Genomic DNA, 6,148 nt, shown 5'->3' on the forward strand with positions numbered 1-6,148 from the left:
ATGGCTACCGTTTATTGAGAACTGACTATGTCCCACCCAGGCCCTGTGCAAACATCGACTTGCAAACTTTGATTACTTCTCACAACAATCCTTAAGATAGGGAATTTTGTGACCTCTACAGGTAAAAAGACTTTTTCTAGATGGACGACTGTGGGGCCAGGAGAATTTTCCTCAGAAACCTCCTATTAAAGGAGCGAAAATTAACCAAGGGCCTCAGCTGCTTCTCTCTGAACTCCGTCAGCTCCTGCTCCAGGGCTAGCTTCCCAGTGGGCTGCTCCCAGCCCATGACCAAGCTCAGCAGAGATCCTAAGGCAGGCCCATTCCTGGGAGATAGGGGACTCCTCTAACAGCTGACATTGGCTCAAGAATTACCCCATGGCCTTACTGAACTGTTGCTCTACTGCATGGTGGTCTCAGATGCTTCCTCTCCACCTTCTTTCCTTCCCTCTTCTTTATAGCTCCCCCAGCCCCTGGCTCGCTCTCTCACAGGCTTTCCCTTAATCAAACCCTTGCATGTTTCATCCTGCCTTCGCAGCTTCTTCTTGGAGGACTCAGAGTAACCCAGCAAGAGAGGGAAGTTGGGTAAATTAGTACAGGACACAGGGAGCTTGCAGGGATGGGTGTTGGGGGGGGGGGGGGTCCCAGTCAGGAACCAGGTGCAGGAGTTTTAAATCTTTTCTGTGTTGTTTCCTTTTGGCAATCTCATAAAGCCTATGGACCTGGTCTCAGAGTAATGTTTTAAAATGCATAAAATGAAATATGTAGGATTACAAAGGGAACCAATTATATTGCAATACAGTTACAAAACTATTTTGATGTGATACAGTAATATATATGCTTCTTTATTAATGCTTTAAATAAGATCTAGCAGTAGGTTGATATCTCACGTTATTTTGAAGCAGTGATGAGCATAAAGGATATTTCAAGATATCTGCAATACCATAATGTGATACAAAATTATATGTGATTTCTATTGGTGACAAAGCCATAGTTACGGCTAATACGACTGGTTTGTTGCTATTGTCATAATTGAAGGAAATGCTAGATTTCAGTTAGGGACAAGTAAAAATAATGTAATTTGTTTTCCCATCCAAGTTCAGTGACTACAAGTTGAGGACACTTGAGCCAGAGATGCAGGGCAAAGCTATAGAAAGGGACCCAGCCCCCTCCCTCAGATGCCACTGCCTTCTCTGGCTCAGCCCTTTGGGACGAGCCTCGGCTCCCTAGGTTATGTCTTCCTTCTCTCTTTTTTAACCTGGCTCTTTCTCAGTTTCTTTTATCTCTGTTTCTGTCCCTGTCTCTCTCCACCCTTCACTCTCCCCGCGCCCCCATCTCTGTTTCTCTTCCTATTTCTGTATCTTTTCATCGTCTTTCTGTCTTTCTCTTCACTCTGAATCTTTTTGTGGTTTTCTCTGTGTGTCTATCTCTCTTTCTGCCTGTATGTTTCTATCTCTCTGTACCTCTGTCTGTGTCTGTGTCTCTCTCTGCGTCCCCATCATCTGTCACTGAGGGAACAGGGCAGACTCAGAGTATTCCAGGGCAAAGAGAACTCTAGAATTCTAGGGTCATTTGGAGCTAGAAGAAGGAGTGTCCCTGGGCCTCAGGCTCTGGCCAGGGAGGCAGAGGTCTTTCCTTCCTCACTGCCTCTTCCATTCTCAGCCTTCATAAGGGCAGAAACAAGTCAAAACAGAGATGAGTGAGAAGGAAGGCAGGGAGTGGAGGAATCCCAGGCTCCTGAAGACAAGGGCTGAAGCCTCTGTGACCCTGAACTTGGGTACAGTGGATCTGTCCTCAAACTCCACTCTGCAAAGCTGCAGTCCAGGAACCCAGGTGTTGAGGCTGTCTTCTGCCTCCTCCACTCTGCCTGGGGAGGGGAGGGGGAAGCACTGACCAGGTCTGCTATGAGGGCACAGGGACTCACAAAGTAAGCCTGCAGCAGATGTCAGCCCTGGCCCCTAATGGATGGGTAAAGGGAAGTCAGTGGGCTCAAAGAAGGGGAACATGGCATTCTGGGGTTGGTCTTTTCTCTGAATCCTTAAGAATGGGGTAGAGCACCAAGTCACTGCTCCCTTAGGGGTGGGGGTGTATGCCTCCCAAGATGATTTAGATGAGGAGAAGGCTGTTAGTCTGGGAAATTGGGAACAGAGAGGTCACAGAATATCTTGAAAAAGCTGAAGGCTCCTAGGAAAAGAGAGCAGGGGGAATGGTCGTGTGCAAGGTGAGACAGTGCACAGGAATCAGAGTGAGGCTGGGTAGGTGGCTAGGGTCCCTTGGAGGGGCTTCTTCCCTGGGAGGCTGTCTCATGTCCCTGCTCTTTAGCCAAACCCCCTTTATCCTCACTGTCAAGGAGTCCACTACAGCAGAATCAGCCAAGCCAGGCTGAGCCGGGGAACTCAGTCCAGGGACAGTCCTACTGGTAATCTACTGAGCTGCCTTTTTTTGTCTTGGGGTATTGTCTGTGACTCCTTTCGGGCCTGATGGGCAAAGGGTACTAGGAAGGGACACTCTCCAAACCTTAACCCTGGCCCCCACCGGGTCACTCTGGCAAGAGAAACTGCGTTATTGACCATCGCCATCCAATCTGCCTGCTCGGTCTAATTCCAGTATAAGCTGCAGGCTCACGAGACCCATTATATGCATGGAGCCATAGTTGAAAAATAAGTTACAGTCCAGATACAAAAGAGAATAAATAGATTCCAACGTTTCATCTCTCAAAAGACCTACAACCCCAGCAACACTTCAATGTGTGAGGTTTGTGGCTCACAAACCTCAGTTGTCTGGGACTGCTCCCCCCTCTGATACCCTGTCTCCCCAGAGTCCTTCCCATAGCCAGCCCAGTCGTTCTCTGTCCCAGGCTCTTTACTGTGCAGTTTGATTCAGCCTGTCTGGCATTTTGCAGGGAGGAAGAAGAAAGAAAGTGACTTTAGTAAATCTTAACCCTAACATGGGGTAAAAAGGGAGAGAGCAGAGGAAGGGACAAAACCAAGCAATGGGGGTGTGCAAGGGAATTTTCCAATCCCCCTTCCATGTTTCGCTTCACTCTTCCTCCTCCCCACTGAAACCATAAACTACTAGAGCCACAATCACTTAGGAGGCCATTTTGTTCCCAGGAAAGGCGATGGGGTGATGTAGTAATTAAAAGCAAAGTCTCTAAAGTCAAATCCTGACCCCACCTCTACGAGGTGTGTGACCTGAGCCAAGGTACTTAATCTCTCTGTGCCTGAGTTCCTTTTCTAAAATGGAGATGATAATAGTGTCTACCACAAAGGGTCCTTGCGAAGGTTAGTCCATGGAAGTATATGGATATGTGAAAAGGGCTTCACACACACAGTAAGTGCTCAATAAATGTTTCCCATTCCTCGTTACTATTTTCACCAGTCACTTCCACGGTGACTCTGGCTTAAAACCAATTTGCCTGTTACTCCATCATCCTGGTGCATCCCATGATCTTGTTTCCATCAATTATCCATGGCATCATATTGTTAAGTTAGACTGCATTTCACCCTGTAGTTTTACTGTCTCCCAAGTTCCCGGGTTGTCATCTTGTCTGTTCCACCACTTTTGGTCCTCCTCATTCAATTTCCTCTCACCCCTGCAACTCCTGATCACCTCCATTGTCTCCAGGGCTCCAGGGCTCACTCCTTCCCCTGCCTTCCCCTCTCTGGGTGGTAGAGGGCACAGCCATCATCCTCACTGGGTCCTGATGAGATGGGTCAGGCGGGGTGGGGACGGGCTCTCAGGAGCATGCTTCTTACATAAAGAAACGCTTCAATCATTTTACTTATTTCTCTTATTTTCACTGAGGATCTGTTCTGGTCCAATCACTGCTCAGGGGTTTAGAGATGCAACATTGAGCAGAAGCTGACTGTGGAGAACATAGTCTGCTAGGGGAGTGAGACATTTATCAAAGAACCCCCAAATAAATGCATAATTACAAACAGAAATGAGTGTTCTGAAAGGAAGCACTATCAGAACATATTAATATAACAGGACGCTGACCTGGCCTGGGGGTATGGGAAGACCACTCCAGGAAGCTGTACTTAAGCTGAGACCGTAAAGATGGGTAGGAGTTAATTGGAGGTGGGAGGGAGAGTGTTCTAGGCAGAGAAACCACAAGTGCAAAGGTCCTGAGGTGAGTAATAGAGACAGCAAAGAGAGGAGGAGTCTGTGGCCAGCCGAGATAAGGGACCTCAGGGCCAGGCCATGCAGACTCTTGCATAATAGTTCTTGATTGGGATTTGGTCTCCAGTCCAAGAAGAGTTTAAGCATGGGGTGATAGGTTCCGACTTGGATTTTAGAAAGATGGCTGCATGGGGACTGGTTATGATCAGCATAGCCCTCCCCATCCCCATTTCTCAGACCTGCACTACCCACACCCCACCACCTCCAGCTGCCCTCTATGCAGCCCCTCCTCATTTCCCTTTTCACATTTTTGTGAGGATGAGGTCATCATAGGGGAGGGGAGGGAGTTCTTGGCCTCTAAGCCTCCTTTACTGGGAGGCTGGGGCAGCCTGGAGGAAGGGGAGGGGAGGAACAAACACAGAACACCTCCCTTCCGCCCATCCTCACCCCACAACTACAGCCCTATCTCCTTCCATCCCAGACTGTTGAGGTGAGCTGTACCTATAAGAAGAAATGTTTATGCAATTTTACTGCAAGACACGTTAGGAAGGGCATCTAGACCTGCTACCACCACTGACTCCCCCTGGGGCCTTGGACAGGTTACCCCCTCTTAGATCTCAGTTTCACTGCGCAAAAAGTTAATGGGCAGGGATCTAATTCCAGCATGGTGACTATAGTTAACAATACTGTATTGTGTACTTGAAATTTGCTAAGAGAGTAGATCTTAAATGTTCTTATTACACACACAAAATGGTAACTATGTGAGGTGATGGATGTTAGCTAACTTCATTGTGGTAAGTATTTCACAACGTACATGCATATCACATCATCCTATTGTACACTTTAAATTCATACAATTTTCTTTGTCAGCTATGCCTCAATAAAGCTGGGAAACAATTTTAACACTAATAGGCAGCGCTGTTCAACAGAACTTTCCGCAATGCTGGACACATCCTCTATTTGTGCTGTCAACGTACCAGCCACTAGCCACGTGTGGCCATTGAGACATTGGAATGTGGCTGGTGAGCCAGAGGGGTTGAATTTATTTTCTTTTATTGTAATTAGTTTAAACTTAAATCGCCACATGTAGCTAGTGGCTACCTTACTACACAGCACAGGCAGATCTTAAACTTTTATGAGAATCTGATTCGTTCTGAGCTGAGCCTGGTGCTGGGCGCTGGAAGCTCTGCAGGCAGCGGTGGCCTGAGCTCCAGGGTAGCCCGCTCCCTCCCGGTCTCTCCTTCCCGGCGGTCAGCATGAAAGCCTTCACTGCAGTGAGGTCCGTTAGGAAAAACAGCCTTTCGGACCACAGCCTGGGCATCTCCCGGAGCAAAACCCGGTGGACGACGCGATGAGCCCGCTGTACAACATGAACGACTGCTACTCCAGGCTCAAAGAGCTGGTGCCCAGCATCCCGCAGAACAAGAAGATGAGCAAGATGGAAATCCTGCAGCACGTCATCAACTACATCTTGGACCTGCAGATCGCCCTGGACTCACACCCCACTATTGTCAGCCTGCATCACCAGCGAGCCGGACAGAGCCAGGTGTGCAGGACGCCACTGACCACTCTAAACACGGACATCAGCATCCTGTCCTCGCAGGCTTCTGAATTCCCTTCTGCGTTAATGTCAAATGACAGCAAAGCACGCTGTGGCTGAATAAATGGTGTCCGTGACTCTTTTTTCTTTGCACAACAGACAACAAATCCACAGGAACTTACTACTTTTCAACCATTTCACAAGGACAACAAGTTGAATGGACCTTTTTTTTTAAAAAAAGAAACAAAAACGGAAGCAAAACTAAGAAGGATCAGATCATTTTCCTCAGGGTGTCTGACCTGGACTGATATTAGTTATTTATGAAAAAGACTTTTAATGCCCTTTCTGCAGTTGGAAGGTTTCTTTATATACTTTTCCCACCATGGGGAGCGAAAACGTTAAAAGTCACAAGGAATTGCCCAATCTAAGCAGACTTTTTGCCTTTTTTCAAAGGCGGAGTGTGAATACCAAGAAAGATCCAGTATT

General features: G+C 47.6%; 1 pseudogene; it reads left to right on the forward strand.

Moving 5' to 3' along the window:
* The first annotated feature begins 3,438 nt into the window (after positions 1 to 3,438).
* Positions 3,439 to 5,891, forward strand: LOC141567119 (DNA-binding protein inhibitor ID-2 pseudogene; annotated as a pseudogene).
* Positions 5,892 to 6,148: the final 257 nt, after the last annotated feature.

The sequence above is a fragment of the Rhinolophus sinicus genome, linkage group LG10 (genome assembly GCF_036562045.2).
Source record: "Rhinolophus sinicus isolate RSC01 linkage group LG10, ASM3656204v1, whole genome shotgun sequence".
In the NCBI taxonomy this organism is placed as follows: domain Eukaryota; kingdom Metazoa; phylum Chordata; class Mammalia; order Chiroptera; family Rhinolophidae; genus Rhinolophus; species Rhinolophus sinicus.